Source organism: Dipteris shenzhenensis, chromosome 3 (genome assembly GCF_047967505.1).
Source record: "Dipteris shenzhenensis isolate YYH24624 ecotype China chromosome 3, Dip_SZ_1.0, whole genome shotgun sequence".
Classification (NCBI taxonomy): Eukaryota; Viridiplantae; Streptophyta; class Polypodiopsida; order Gleicheniales; family Dipteridaceae; genus Dipteris; species Dipteris shenzhenensis.
Window position 1 is genome coordinate 29,425,731 of NC_141598.1, and position 15,939 is coordinate 29,441,669.

At 42.2% G+C, this 15,939-nt stretch overlaps 1 long non-coding RNA gene across 1 annotated transcript; it reads left to right on the forward strand.

The window, feature by feature from the left end:
• The first annotated feature begins 514 nt into the window (after positions 1-514).
• On the forward strand, positions 515-1,226 carry LOC147903630 (uncharacterized). The gene is made up of 2 exons (XR_015540796.1): positions 515-810; positions 932-1,226. It is a non-coding gene; the product is annotated as an uncharacterized LOC147903630 (long non-coding RNA).
• The last annotated feature ends 14,713 nt before the right edge of the window (positions 1,227-15,939 follow it).

Here is a 15,939-nt window from a genome sequence, read left to right on the forward strand (position 1 = left end):
AAAGCCACACATTGAGAGAGGCACTCAGGACAAATATACATGTCGCCCTCTGTTACTCTAGATGCTTTGTTTTGCTATGAAAAGGTAATTTTAGCCTGAAGGTCAAAGCTTTGTGATAATATGGTTCATAGTTTAGAATGTAGTCCATTTGGGGCATATGGAGACCTTTTGGCAAGGTTCAGGCCAAAAAGGCAATTGGGTACCTATCGGATGCCGGACTGATGGAAACGGACTACAAAGTCTGGTAAGGAGGGGGGTAATGGAGAAAAAGGCAATCGAATTACAGGTGCCCCTAACTCTGACAAGGTGAAACGAGCTTCCGACAGGCGTTAGAGTGCATGTGCCCGTGATTCCGATAACTCGAGAGTGCAATCGGAAACCTCTCATGTGCGCGCGCTCTTGCTCTCTCTTTTTTCAAACCAAAAAAAAAAAAAGTGTGACTCGAGGTTGTTGCTGGATAATGATTGCCCTCCATCTCCTCCAGCTTGCGAGACTTTCGCACGTGCAGCCAACATCTCTCACCCACCCTCATTCTATCATTTTACCTGCTCAGCTCCACCTTCACTCTCCTTGCCCCCTCCAATCCAATCCTTTCTTTCTTGCCCTCTCGGCTAAACCCTAATAAAGCTTCCCCTCCCCTTTTGCACTACTGCCTCCATCATGTGCCCTATGCGATTCATTTTTGTGCTCCTCTCCCTCGCTGTGGCGGGTTATCTCGCTTGTAAAGCGCTTTGGTATACCAGTGATGATTTAGAGAGCAGGGATCAACGTGACTCCACTCAAGGCCAAGAGAAACGAGTTGTTCGAAAGGTACCTTCGTTTTTGTATTCGCAATTTGCTCGTATTTAGTTGCTCGAACTGTAGATTCAACCCATCCTTAGCGCCGGATCCAGGTGAGCTGCACTAACTTTCCTGTCTGCTCTTTCGTCAGGGTGTCTCACGATTGGTTTCAGGTATGTGGATTTTGGTGGACATGGCGAGCGGAAAATACCTATGGCGGACTTTTAAAGCAAAAGGAAGCGACGAGAAGGCCAACTCTTACTAAAATGCTCAAAAAAGTATAGATGAAACGCCATTGTATCCCGTTAAACAAATCTAGATTACAGAAAAGAAGCTGTACTTGTGAAATTGGTTGACTTTAAGGTTACTTCTCTTCTGATTTGCCTTACGGCAAATGCCGCTATCCTTTCCGGGACATTTTTGTATACATTTCATACGATTCATCTCTCTCTCTCTCTCTCTCTCTCTCTCGCTCTGGATTTTTCGCCCAGGAAAATTCTGTTCTATTCGACCAACCTTCTGCAGAAGTATTTGTGCTTACCTGCAGTTAGTTTAAAACTAGATTTTGTTGTCAGCAGACAGTGGTGCTTGCTTCATGTAACCTGTTGACAATATCCTTTGAAGGTAGAAGAAACTATCAGCCTGGAAGATGCTGACAACCCAATATACGTAAAAGATGCGAGAGGATGTAAAACTGATTTCGTTAAAAAGCTAGCTGTAGACGTTCAGCTGGTTTGGTGGTGTGGAAAGATTAGATTTTGTCATATGAGAATTGAGATTTGTTTCAGTTGGTTTGGTGGTTTGGAATATGCGAAATCATAGCTATAAATCTTTAGTTGGTTGTGGTGGTGTGGAAATAGCTGTCAGACCAAACCAGAGGTGTGGAAATAGCAGGCCAACAAAGCCGGAAACACGATTTATCGGTGCATTTGCACATTTGGCACCCTTGGATGCGTGGAATGCAAATACGCTATTGCAACTTTGATACTATCTGCTTTTAGACTTTTGTGACATGTATCTGTTGTTTGTTAGAGATGTTTTCAGAGGATCCTGATTTCATCAGATATATGTTCTTGCCGTATTAGCAGACATGCAAATTTAAATTTGTGAAGTTTTCGCCCATGTTGCAGCCTGCTGATATTGCGATAAATTCTTTCTATCTTAAGTGGGACAATGCTCTATCAGCTTTCTTTTCTAAGCATCCTTCCCTTAGAAATACTAGTTACGGAGAGACTAAAATGAAATACCACAGGTTTCACAAGTAACTGTTGTAGTTGAATGAACAGAATGTGGAATACTTTTTTATTAGCCTTCTCCTTTAGTGGAGCCTTTGTCATGGCTGAGTCTGCCCTTCACCTTTGGAGCGCTAATAGAAACTCGATAAGAAGAATTTTGAATAAATGGATGCTCAAGTGTGCGCGGGTGTGTGAGAGCATTTGTTTAAACTATGGTCTACATCCACCGTTGAGCATTGAGGATGTCGGTGGAGATGTCATAGTAGCTAGTCTTTCCTATGTGTGAGAGTTTACAGTTTTCAACCTTGCGAATGACTATCATGAGAATTTGTTGTGTTTTCCCAAGATGCGTCTGGGCATCTTCTTGAATTCATCTAGATATATGTTCTTGCAGCAGACATGCAAATTTCAGTTTGTGAAGCTTTCGTCCATGTTGTGGTCTCCTAATATTGCGATAAATTATTTCTATCTCAAGTGGTGCATTGCTGTATTGACTTTCTTTTCCATGCTAAAAAATGCTTGTTTGGGAGAGACTAAAATGAAATACGGTAGTATTTACAAGCAGTTAAAGCTTGAATTAAGAGAACGTAATCTATAGGTTGGTTCGGGTCGTGTACCTAAAGATTAGGATCGTTAAGTTCCTTTGAGGTACGTCGAAAATGATTAGGTTTTAATATTTTAGGATCTACCTTTTACAATCGTGCCGCTGTACATTTGATAATGGCTGTAGTGGAGCTACATTATGATAGTGAGGGAAACACTAGCACAAGTGGGGATTTTAGATCTAGTGACTCATCTGATGAGGATGAGTCTTGAGTCATGAGTACTTTCTATTTATTATTTAGTAGTATTTATTTTGCTGTTTGACACATTATTTTCATACCCGAGTATGAGACATCCCTTTTGAGTCATGATTCATCTTGATAATTTATTATGAATCATGATACTATGTACTTTTTAGCTTCAACTTTGATACCTTATCTGTGTGAGTTGTCACTTGTGCTACTTTGAAGTTCTAATTTGTAAAAATGATTGCAATTTGCAATTTGCTATGAGTATGAACTTTTAAGTTTAATTTTGTCGTGTGTATAGTGTGCAATGTTTCCAACGGACCATGATTAGGACATGATCCGAACCGACTATCTAGTAGTAACTTATCAATGGTCACTATAATACTAGATAGTATGTAATGTCATATGTGCATCTACTATTTAATATTTGAACACTTAGCATCATATTAATAATAAGATATATATAATCTCTCTCTCTCTCTCTCTCTCTCTCTCTCTCACACACACACACACACACACACACCCACACCCACACACACACACAAACGTTTCATACCTAACTGACGCGACAACCATGAGTCTTCATGAGTAGTTTTAGCTCGAATGAAGAGAATGTGGACTACTTTTTGATTAGCCTTCTCCTTTAATGCTAGCCTTTGTCACGGCTGAACCAACCCTTCACCTCTAGAGTGCTGACAGGAACCGGTATGAAGACTTTTGTGTAAATGGATGCTCAAGTGACCGTGGGTGTGTGGACATGTATGTGTGAGAGCGTTTGTTTATACTATGGTCTGCACTCACTATTGTGTACTGATGATGTCATTGGGGATGTCATAGTGAGCAGTCCCTACTATACATGATAGAGTTTATGATCGTCAATCTTGTGATTGACTATCATGAGATTGAAAGTGCTTTCAGAGGATGAGTCTCGGCTAATTGAGTCAAATCCCATGTTACTTCTTGTCGTATTATTGAATCAATTCCCTAGCTTTTGGAATAGCTGTTCCAGTGTTGGATCTCATTCCGAGGACCAATGGAATTTGGAAAGCTAGAAAGCATATGGCACATGTATTTAAGCTAAGAATTCTCTCATAAGCCATACATGCTAATTGATTGAATGTAGGAGGTTGAAAGACGAATGAGAGAGAGAGAGAGAGAGTCCCACATGTACATGTGAGGGAAGAGTAAGACTCAATATTGGGTGCTGCAACTCTTCCCCCTCCGCAGAGTATTTCTAATAAAAACTAAGCCAATAGACTGAATGTATGAAACTGTAGATGAAGGCCGACTGCTCCTAGAAGCTTTTGAGGCTGCTCGTGGATGAAGAGTGGACTTGACGAAGACAGTTGACTGGCAGTTCCTTGTAGATGGAAAGCTGCCATTCTGCTGCGTATAAAGAAGCCCAGCTTGCTGTAGATCTATGGTGTGGATTGTTGCTGGCTGCAGTAAACAGCCCTAGAGGGATCTCCACCTGCTCTGGATGCCTCTGAAATCCCCTGCTACTCAAGCTGAAGCAGGCTAGAGAAGGTTGAGCTTGTATGCTACAGGGTCTGGGTACTAGTGTGAAAAATCATTCTCCTACCCGTGGTGCTTTGTGCGAGAACTTGACTGCCTACAATCTTTGGTGGTTGCTGTACGTTGAATCTGCGCAAGCAAATCTGCTCTGGCTCAGCCACCTCAGCTCATTGACAATCTGTAGCTGCTCCAGTCTAGTATGGCTGCTAAGCACATATAGCTTGAGCCAAGAAACGCGAAACTTTGGATGCGTGTTCCACTTGATAGGCAATTGACGCTGTATGGAGACATTGCTGATGATTTCAATGATTGCATTAGGACAAAGTCTGATGCAAGAGCTTTTGAACATCCTAGTGTTTTGTTTCTCATGGGTCTTCTCCTTCTCAAAATCTGCTGATAGCTCTCTGTGATTTAGTCAGTTTCCTTGTTGACGTGAGATTAGGACTTGTTGCTAATGGCTTCCTCGTATGACGTCCTGCCTATGTTGGGTGAATGCGCATCGCACCAATGGAAAAAGCTTCGTTTTAGGTTTCCATCTGACTATCGATTGGCAGATGGTAGCTGCTAGAAAAACTCAGTTGCTAATGGCTGCCTTGTACGACGTCCTGCCAATGTTGGGTGAATGCTTATCGCTAAAAATGCCGGGCACCAATGGAAGATGATTTAATACAGCAAATGCCAGCCATCTGACTATTGGTTTGCAGATGGGAGCTGCTAGAAACTCAGCTGTGTATCCAATGGTCTGAGTTCGGACATTGTGTGAAGTTATCGTTACAAGGAAGGGCAAGTTTCTTGGAACATTGGATGCCAAAATAAGAACATGGATCCGAAAAGAGAAGGTGAACCTGGAATGAGAATAACACGTCATCGTATGAGAGAAAAATACTAAAATATTTTTAAAAAGCTTTTTACAGCTTTGAGCTTTCGACTGCAACTTTAGACTTTGTAAAGCGCACAAAATCCATACTAATGAAATGCATTATGCCATACATAATACTTGATATTATATAGGTCATAGAGCATATATAATATGTTGGAGCCTAGAAGTAATGGCCATGCCCCAAGAGTAATGGCCCATGTAATACATTGCCATAAACAAATACTTTGGGGCCCTAAGCCCTCAATACAAAATAGGCAAAATTCAAGAGTGAAGTACATGATGTATGAACAAAGGATAGTGACTACCAAACCCCTAAACACCCGGAACACAAGGGTAAAAATTTCCAAAAGTGTGCCTCGGGCCCTTAGCCCTCAATACAAAATAGGAAAAACAATGGAAGAAGAACATAGACTTTAAAACCTCAAAAAAACCAAAACTCTAGGGAACAATGTTTTGGAATTGGGAACGCCATTCCAAGGCAGTCTAGGTTTTGATTTTCATTCTAGTGGCATCCCAAGCATCCCCCCTTGATTTGTTTCTTTGGAATGGCATTCCCTTGTTTGGGGAGGGGGAGTAGCGTTCCTTGGTAACTATGTGTGAAGCTCTTGTGGTTCCCTTGTGTATTGATCATCAAGCCCCTCAATCATCATTGAGGTTGTTTTTGGAGGGCTTCGCATTGTGGTTGGAACAGATGTTGTGACTTCCTGTAGTCAAGACAATCTTGATTTGTGTAGCTCAGAATGTGAATTGGTAACAATGGTTGTATTTTTACATTTTGCTTGTGTCCCAGTACTAAGATAATAACTATATCCATTGCGATCTTTGACTCTCCATAGCTTCTTGTTCTGTTGGGGCTATTCTTCTTGAGGTCGTTGGAGTTGCCATCTCCAAAAAATACAGCATCTTCATACTTTTTTATTGAGAGAGTCTTTGGTCCTTAACTCTTGCCCATGAGCTGAGCAACCTCATATGTTGAGTCACACTTTTTAGGCATGAATTTTTTGTTCATAAATTAGGTGTCTGATCTGAGGCCATTGAGAAGTTTGCTAACTTTGTCTCCCTTGTCCTTTTTTAATTGAATTGCCACGTGCATGAACAATTCATGTAGTGCTTGGTTGTGACTCATGTTGTTTTGACACACCTCAAAGAACTTAGTCTTCAATTCTTGTGGTAGCAAAGGTTTGGCATGACATATCTAGGTTGCTTTAAATGGGAACTATAATGGTTGGTGCACCTTTTGTGCTACTAATCATTGCTCTAGTTGAGGTTCATGGAAAGTTAGAATGCAATTGTCATTGTCCTCTACACCATGAAATGACCACCAAAGGGTCAGATGCCATCATACCTCTAAAGTAGAGAGCTTTCATGGGGAGAATATATTTGTTAAGGGCCAAAATGGCACACATTTCCTTGTTTGATGTGAATATAGACAGAAGCTCTTAATCATGGGTTTCTTCCCTTTGTTAAATGGCATCTATGTTTCTCTATCTTCATGGCTCAAAACAAGTCATTGCAATCTATAGACATATCCAAGGTCCTTTCTTGCATTGGGGATCCTAGTTGTTATATGCATCCATTATAGGATGCATATGAACATGACTTGTCTGCTACTTGCATGTTTAAAATAGGAATTAACCATGATGCAACCTTTGTGAGTTGAGGGAAAACAAGAGTCCAGTCCATGGAGCTCCAACATGCTTTCATTTAGCTTAATTGTGTACATCGCATATGCAGCTCATCTTGGATGTCCATTGGTCAACCTTTATGTGGTCCTCATTGGTGGATGGCCCTAAGGTCAACTACATAAGTCTTGTAAACGGATGCCCAACTTGCTAGCCAACTAGGCAACACTATCCCTACTTCAAATGTTTTATGCTAAGTGAAACATTATAGAAACAACCTTTGGGATTGATAAGGGGTAACATCGCTCAAATATAATTGTGTATAAAGCAGGTAACATTGTGCATAAACGAGAACTAAATGGAATATTCCTTTGTAGAAGTGAAAAATTGAGACCTTTTTTTTCCTAATTAAGAACACTCTTGCACACTACCAATATGGGGAAAAAACCTACAAAAAAGAGGCCTAAATTTAAGAGTGACTTTCATAGCAATTTTGAAAACTGTAAACATTTATGTAATTCTAAAAAACACAATACATAGTCCTCATGGTTTGCTAACATTGTCAAAGGAATTGAAAAGTTGTGTAATTTTTTGGTACAATGATATTCAAAAAAGGTGAATTTTTTATATAGCTACACAACATAAAGTATACATGGACTCTCTCATTGTGTGAGTGTGCATCCTCTATCAACCCCAATAGTTTTTGTTAACAACATGGTCCAGGTGGAGATGAAGGAGATAGAGTAATGAGGATGATGGTTGGATGGATAGATCATGAAGGGTTAGATTCATCCCTTGATTCATCTCCTTAATTCACTCAATCCACCCAAATGGCTCTTCACTTGACATCATAGCTTAGATCATTGCAATCACTCACACACATGGTGATCACACACAAACACATGTAGACACACAAACAAGCACATATGCAAGCATACATGAAGCTCAGAGTTCCCAAAAAATCACCCTTCGAGTGAACCTCCATTAGCCATGGTGATTTGGGCTCAAGACTACAATCATGTCATATGAATGAACACAATGATGCCAACACCTAAAACTCTAAGTGAGCTAATATGAGAACTTAAGCTTTTTGTGGTGAGCTTTTAGCGTTCAACCCAAATTTTGGTAAGCTTTTAGGGTTAAACCAAAATTTGTGTAAAAGCTCACCAAAATGTATATGAATAGCCCCAAAATCTCAACAAAATATCATTAATTTGACCACACTTCATCGACACGACTACTTCGTAGAGCATGATTCTAAAGTTTTGAGTTAAGTGCATTGGCACAAGGAGATACATATGTCTGATCATACAATCAGCTATTCTGGTAATGGAACGAACATTCTGGTATCCAGGGCTACCTACCCCCCCCCCCCCCGAACATCTTAGTCTTCTTCAATTAGCCCAACAGGGGCGCGGCACTTCCAGTGAGTAGGACTAGGAAGCGCCTTAGTAAGTAAATCAACAGCAATATCTTCAATGTTGACGTAGACCAAAAGGACAACCCCTCGTTGATGTGATCCTTGATATGGTGATGGCATAGGTCAATACGCTTGCTACGATCATTCTTAGCAATATCTTCAGTGTTGACGTAGACCAAATGAACAAACCCTCCTTGATGTGATCCTTGATATGGTGATAGCATAGGTAGCTACGATCATTCTGAGCTTCATTGTTGGCACTAGCTATACTTGACAGAGTGTCAGAGTACATTGTGAAAGGGGCCATCAAAGGAAATCCAAGCTCAGCAAGAATGCCACGAACCCACAAGCCATCTGACATTATAGTGGAACAGAGATATATTCAGCTTCTGGCAGTTGATTTTGCAACACTAGCTTGCTTCTTGCTATACCACAGAATAGGGCTGAGGCGACGTGAAAGAAGAACTTTATGGTTGAATTACCAGAGTCGATGTCGCCACCCCAATCAGCAACCGACCCGTTGATGAGCAATTCAGCATGATAGGTAAGACTAAGTTCCTATGTATAAAGAAGATAACAGAAGATTCATTTAACTGTGAGCCAGTGAGGCATGCCAGGATATTGCATGTGCATGAAAACCTGAGAGGCCGCATAGGCAAGGTAAGATCATGTGCAGGTCACTAGATATCTAATGCAGCAAATCGCCTATCGGTATGGAGCATTTTGCATCTGAGCTCACTAGCTAGGGCCTTTTGGAGAAATCTTCTTCGATAGCACATCGCCTAGCGGTATGGAACGTTTTGCATTTAAGCTCACCAGCTAGGGGTATTTGGATACATCTTCTGAAACAGCTTGAGGCCGAATCCATCAGCGTGGGAAGGGAGTGAGCATTCTCCATCTTGAACCTACGAAGGATATCGAGAACGTACTGCTTTTGAAGTAGAGTGAATACACCTGTGGAGGTTATACATCTTTTTTACTTCATTGTCATCCAAATTCTCCAATGTTTTTAGTTTTTGTATTTCATATTAAAATGGATGTACGTGAAGTAATATTTGAAGTGGAGCAAGCTATGATGACCTCTTTGGAGTGGGTTGTTGAACAACAAAGAGTTCACGAAGAGCACAAGCATAGACGTGAACCATTGACACAATATGAGAAAGAGGATTTCTCTGCTAAGAAGCCCCTAGAGATGGAGAAGTTGGCAAAAGTAAAACATTTCCAAGAGAAGTAATGACCTTGACAACAAACCGATGAGAGCTATATTCATTGCTCAACCCAAATAGCATCAAGAGGGCCTGTCACGGTCCATCCTCTCGTGCTAAAGGCAATGGCATTGTACAAAGAGAGTGCAATTTGTAGAGACAAATTTCTGAGTCAATGCTAGTCTTTACTTCTTATGGTTATGTCAAGCATAGCATTGTGGGGCATGCACAGGATAAATTGGCATCTGACATGAGCTTCAAAACATCCTTGCTTTTGGAGTCTTTTTAAGAGAATACAAGAGTGTCTTGTCAAATCACTTAGTGTTGTTTCTTGTCACTATTGCAACCATTGTAATGATTTGTAGTGCAAAATCTATGATCTAACAAACAACTGTCTCTCTCCTTGTGCGCCTCTCCATCCCCTTCCAACAACGTTCTTGTAGATGCAACGATGGCAATGGGACCTTACGTTAATCGAGAAGTGGGACCTTATGGTCATGAATAATTTTCGATTTGGGGCCTCCCTGATGCACTTAAGTCTTCCACAAGCTCCTTTGATAATTTTGTGAGTCACATAAAGGATTTCTTCACATGAATCTACGATACAATACATGCATGCTCTACAGTACCTTGACCTTTCGTCAAAGTATTGAGGAAACTTATGCACCGGAGAGGGTTGGTTGGTGAATGAGCATATCCTTGGTCTTACACAACCCCAAAACACATAGGAACTTGCTAGTTGGTATAATACATTTCGATCAATATGCCAGTATGCTTCCAATCATCGGCACAAGACCACATCCACTGGGCTTTGGCTCTTCGTAGACCAGAGTGATGTGTTTTGAGTAGAAACATGGAGCCACCGCTCCTCCCAACCATGAGCACAATACCACATCCACTGGGCTTTGGCTCCTCTTGGCCAAAGAGACATGTTTTGAGTAGAAACATGAAGCCAAAGCCCCTCCAGCACTTTGTTCAATATACTAGTCACATTTAGCCGTCTTATCTACGAGCCCAAAGAAATTCACCTTGGAATTTAGTGCTGCTCTTGGTATTGCCCACATCAAATGGTTAACAGGATGCTAAGATCAACCTCGACCTCTACCATCCTGTTGTGTTGTGCTACTTGGGTTTACCCACCTTCTTTGTTTGCAGCTTCTCCTTGTCTCTCATTTGCAAATCTAATTTTGCAGTCTTCCTCTAGACATTATTTCCCACAGCCACATCACATACTCAAGTTTGTAAAAACTATTTCCAATGGCGGAAGCCTTGCTTCTCTTCCGTTGGACAATCTCCATCTCTCCATGAAGCATTCTTGCCTCTCAAACATGGGAATCTCTACCACTACTTTGTGTACCATTCATGCAACTTGGAGGGGCATGGGGGTTTCTCCATTGGCTTCCCCCTCTGCCAAATGTTGTAGGCTCGATTCATCCACGATATGCCTACTAAGTATCCATGCACTTTGTAAGGCATTTGCCATGTCTGACACACAAGCATCATACAAGGTTATCTTTTACTTAAATGCCTCTCCAAATAACCATCTATTATGCATATTCTTTGCAAGATTTGTTCTTGGAGTATGTGCCAACTCCATTGGGCTCTTAACGACCTATGGAAACAAATTGATTCATGTTAGATTCATGTGAAATGCAACCTTAACTCTCAAACAAGGTCTCTGTACCAATAAGACATATCACAAACATTAGATTTCCCCAATGAGCATTGCACACTTCCCACCAACTAAGTGATATGTCAATGGATGGACTACCCCCTTAAATGGTTACCCCATCATGCCACCATTGCCTTAGGACCTTGCTTCATTTAGCTGCTGCCATTTCCTCCTTGCTTCTTTTAGCTTCCTCTTCCTTTGCTATGCTTAACTGCCATCTCGCACACATCAATAGATGCTCAGTGCATTGTTGTTCCTTTAAAAGTTTTTGCATGTGTTTCCTTAATATTTGTTTCCAGTGGAAAAGGTAGGTGTGTTCCCATCCCACGATGACATTATTTGGGCCCCAATTGAACATAGTTTTTATAGCATTTCAATTTGTTTGGGCCTCATCCACCATGAACTCATGGAAATTGGCGGTTGAGAAGCCTAACTGTGCCATCATTGCATTGAGCATCTCCCAAAACCAAACTTGGCTTGCCGTGTCTTTCTCTTCCATCTTGCACAACGCTATTGTCAACAATTCCTGGACATTGGAACGTAGATGAAATAAAATCAACCTCCATCTGTCTCACAGAAGGCAATTTTTCATCCTTCTCCTTCACTTATACTGCTAGATCTACCACCCTTGTTTTCTCAATCTAGACCAAGGTCTGAGCATTATTATTATCTCTCTCTATTGTACACAGTTAGACTTGTAGTTCCTCCAAGTCTTGATCTCATCTTTTAAAATTTGCCAAGGACTGCTTGCAAGAACTTAGCTCCATTATCATAACTAAGAGTTCCTTCTTTGCTAAAGCTCCTCTAGGTTGTCTTTTAATGCAGTCATCCTCTTATCATTGTTTTAGGGTTCTAGCTCAAGCCAATTTAGTTGTTGCTGCCACATATTCACGTTCAAACTCCATTGCAGCATGTTCAATATCATAGAGGTAGTCCTTTGCATTCCTTCAAACATTAATTATGTCCCCTCCATTTGCTCTTGTTCCTCCATCCACTCAAAGCGATCCACTAATGATAGGGAAAGCTCAGCCTCCTCAGCTTAAGATATAGTGGAGAGGTTGATGGAGAACATGGACAAGTCATGATGGACATTGAGACTTGAATGATGACTTGGACGACTGGCCACATTTTAGGCATCTTGCATGAGCCTTCTCATTGTGTAGGCATTCCTTAGCATCCCTCTTGGACTCATCTGCCTTTGAACCTTCTAAAGTACTACTTGGCTCCCAAGGCCTAACCATAGGCTCGTCCTCTGGGCTAAGAGGACATTGCCACCAATTTAATGCCAAGCACATCTTTGTGGATTCTTGCATTGCTTAGAGAGTTAGTTCTAAAAACTCGTGATATCAAATAGGGTCCTTCATACTTAAGTATCTTTGAATTGTTGTCAGGTACAGACCCATCGTGATATCGAATAGGTTCCATCAAACTCAGGTATCTCTGACTTGTTGTAAGGTACAAACCCATTGGTATAGCTTGAGTCTTCTTCTTGCTTAAGTCGAGCGATTCTAGGTAGCACTCAGAAGCGATTGTGAAATGCCACCCAATAAGTTTCATGATGTAAGCCCCCATGACATATGTTAAACTCCATTGTCTAAGCACCTTGTGGCTTATAAGTCCAATCAACTCTCATAAAAATTATTGTAAAAGTAAGAGATTCCAAAGCTTTATTGATGCTAATTTAGGACATGTAGTCACAGTTGATACTTCAATTTACTTTCTAGTAACTTAAGAGACCTTTTCATGAAAGGCAGAAAATTTCAATTATACTCTTTCAAAGAGTCTTGCCCTTTAAAAGCTATTGATAAGGGAATCTCAAAGTTTGTCTTGCAAATAGAAGAAAGTTTAGGGGTTCAAAATATCGTCTCAGAATACAAAGGGAAGATTTTGCAAAAAGTTGCTTTGAAACTAGAAGAAGTGTTGGGGTAAAGGCACATTGCCTACCCTTATATTAAAGAATTAAAGTTAGGACACCTATGACTGTCTTAAGACAGTCATAGGGTAAACCTAATCCTAATAAAACTTAAGTGAGTTTGTGGTGTGGCTCACTCATCACTTCACACCCGCACTATTGTGTCTCTCTCACTCTCACTCTCTTGCTCCCTTCCTTCTCTCTTTACCCTCTCAACTGGTATCAGAGCCTCCTCTCCTAAGCCCCCTCTTCCTTGCCTATCCCTTACAGTACGGACGTACGCGGCCAGATCCGTACGGCCGTACGTCGTCCGTACAACTGTACGGACTGACTGTGGTGCAGGGGGCGGCGCATTGGCAAAGGCAGGACGCAGGAGCAGCAGCTCGTCGAGCAGCTTCAAGGGCGGAGCTGCATCAGGCAGCTGCACAGCAGCTGCTATAGCTGCGTCGCGCTACCCCAAGGGCGGCGCGTTTTCGAAGTGCAGCTCCAAGGGCCTCCAAGGGCGGCGCGTTTTCGAAGTGCAGCTCCAAGGGCCTCCAAGGGCGGCGCGTTTTCGAAGTGCAGCTCCAAGGGCCTCCAAGGGCGGCGCGTTTTTTTTTCAAAGGGCAGCTCCAAAAAGGCGGCGTTTTTCGCTGCTAGGGCTGGGCGCGGGAAGCAGTAGGGCTGGGCGCGGGAAGCAGCAGGGCTGGGCGCGGGAAGCAGCTGCTAGCTGCAGCAGATCGGCGCCGTGTCACGTCAGCAGTATCTGTTAAGCCCTCGGTCGTCGCACAGGCTACAGCTAGGTACACGACTGTACGGCCGTCCGTACCGTCGTACGGACTCCGTATGAGTGTCCGTACAGTACGGACGACGTCGCCGTATCTACAGGAAGCTGTTGTACGAATTCCGTACAGCCATTGTACGGCCGTACGGATCTCCACAGCACAGCAGGGAGATACACCATTTCGGTGTTTCGGGATCTGTGTCAGAGTTTTTTTTTTGGGGGGGAACTGTGCTGCAAGAAGGACAGAAGTACAGCAGGATTTTCTATGCATTTACTGAGTGAAATTCTCAGTTTTGGGTGATCTTATCAAAGGGCTTTAGCCTAGCAGTTGGTGCATTGTATGCCTTGAGGCAGTGTGTTGACAGGGAGCACACATCTGCTTTGTTTCCGCAGTGCATTTGGTGACATTTGTTGCAGGTCACATTCTTTGTACACACTCTGAAAATCTCAGTTGAGCCACGCTTGGTCAGGGCGCATCGAGTTTACTCGGTCCCTAACTGCCCATCGTTGACAGTGCTCAAAAGATTTTCTTCTTGGTGTCTGTACGTTGTGAGTTGTGTTGTTACTGATTACACAGGGGCAGTCTATGCTTTGCACATTGTCAGGTACAAGTGTTAGAGAGATTTATCATATTGCTTGCTACCTCAGTGTTGAGGTGTTCTCCACTTGATTCAGGTGTCAGATCAAGGGGCTTTTGCCCAGACTTTGTTTGACAACACTTGGGTTACCAACAGAGATCTTCAGATGCATTTTCTCCCCTTGGTATAAGGGTGATTGCTTGGGATTTATCCCATTTCCTGTTGCAGGTTTTGTGACAGGCTGAAGGGTCATTTATTTTTTTTTGGGTGTTTGTCAAGTGATTTCTGCAATTTGAGTCAGTGACATACCTCATCTGAGGTGGGAGAAGTGATCAGTACAGTCAGTACAGCAGTGTTTACAGCAGTCTGAAATGGTTTTGTCAGATAAGTATGCACTGTTAAGCTCTTGTTGAGCAGCAGCAGCAGTCTGAAATCACTGTTTTTATGCCTTCTTTGAGCTCAGAACAGTTTGTCAGAAGGTACAGTATTTGCAGGGACATTTACTGTTTTGCTGCAGATTTTACTGACAGTCAAAACAGCACCTTTGAGAGTGCTTCTGGCTCTTGAATAGAGCAGGCTTTTCTGAGAAATCAGAACTTTTTATTCAGTCTTTTTACTTCCAGGGAGTCAGGTACTTTCCTCATCTGATATGGCATCAGGAGGAGGTGATTCTTCAATTCTTAACATTAAGAAACTGGAAGGAGCACATAACTATGCATTATGGGCAGAACAGTGCTTAAATGTTCTTCTGTTAAAGAAGATTGCTAAGCCCATAAGGGTAAAGGGTGTCAAGCCATCTGACATGGCAGCTGATGATTGGGAAGAGCTTGATTTGTCTGCGAGGGCAGCTATTATGCTCACTATTTCAGACACTCTTGTGTTCAATGTACAGGCTGAAAAGACCTCTTATGGTCTATGGCAGAGACTAGAGGAATTGTATGCCCAAAAGAGCTCAGCCAGTAAGGTTTATTGGCTGAAGAAGCTGGTCGATCTTCGCATGAAGGAAGGTACAGCTATGACCTCACACTTGAGTGAGTTCAATGCTATCTTTACACAGCTGATTGCACAGGGGTTGAATCTTGATGAGGAGTTCAAGGCTACTTTCTTGTTGTGTACTCTTCCTGAGAGTTGGGACACTTTCAAGACCACCCTGTCAAACTCAAATGCCACTCTTATTTATGCTGATGTAGAGAGCTCTCTCCTTATGGAGGAGATGAGCAGGAAGAATAATGCGGGCAGCAAGTCTTCAAATGCTTTGCAGGTACAGGATAGAGGCAGGACTCAGCAGAAGGGGAGATCTGCTAGTAAGTCCAAATCCCGCAGTCAGTCCCGTGGCAAAAAGGACATTGAATGCTTTTATTGTGGCAAGAAGGGACATGTGAAGTCGAAGTGCTTCAAGTTCATACGGGATCAGAAAGCCAAGAAGGCTGAAACACAAGATGCAGGAAATGCAAGCAAAGGCAAAGGCAAGGCCAAGATAGTTGAATTGGATGCAGTGAATGTTGCAGCAGAGGACAGTGACAGTGACATACATGATGTTTTATGCTCTTCTGCTGTAATAGCACA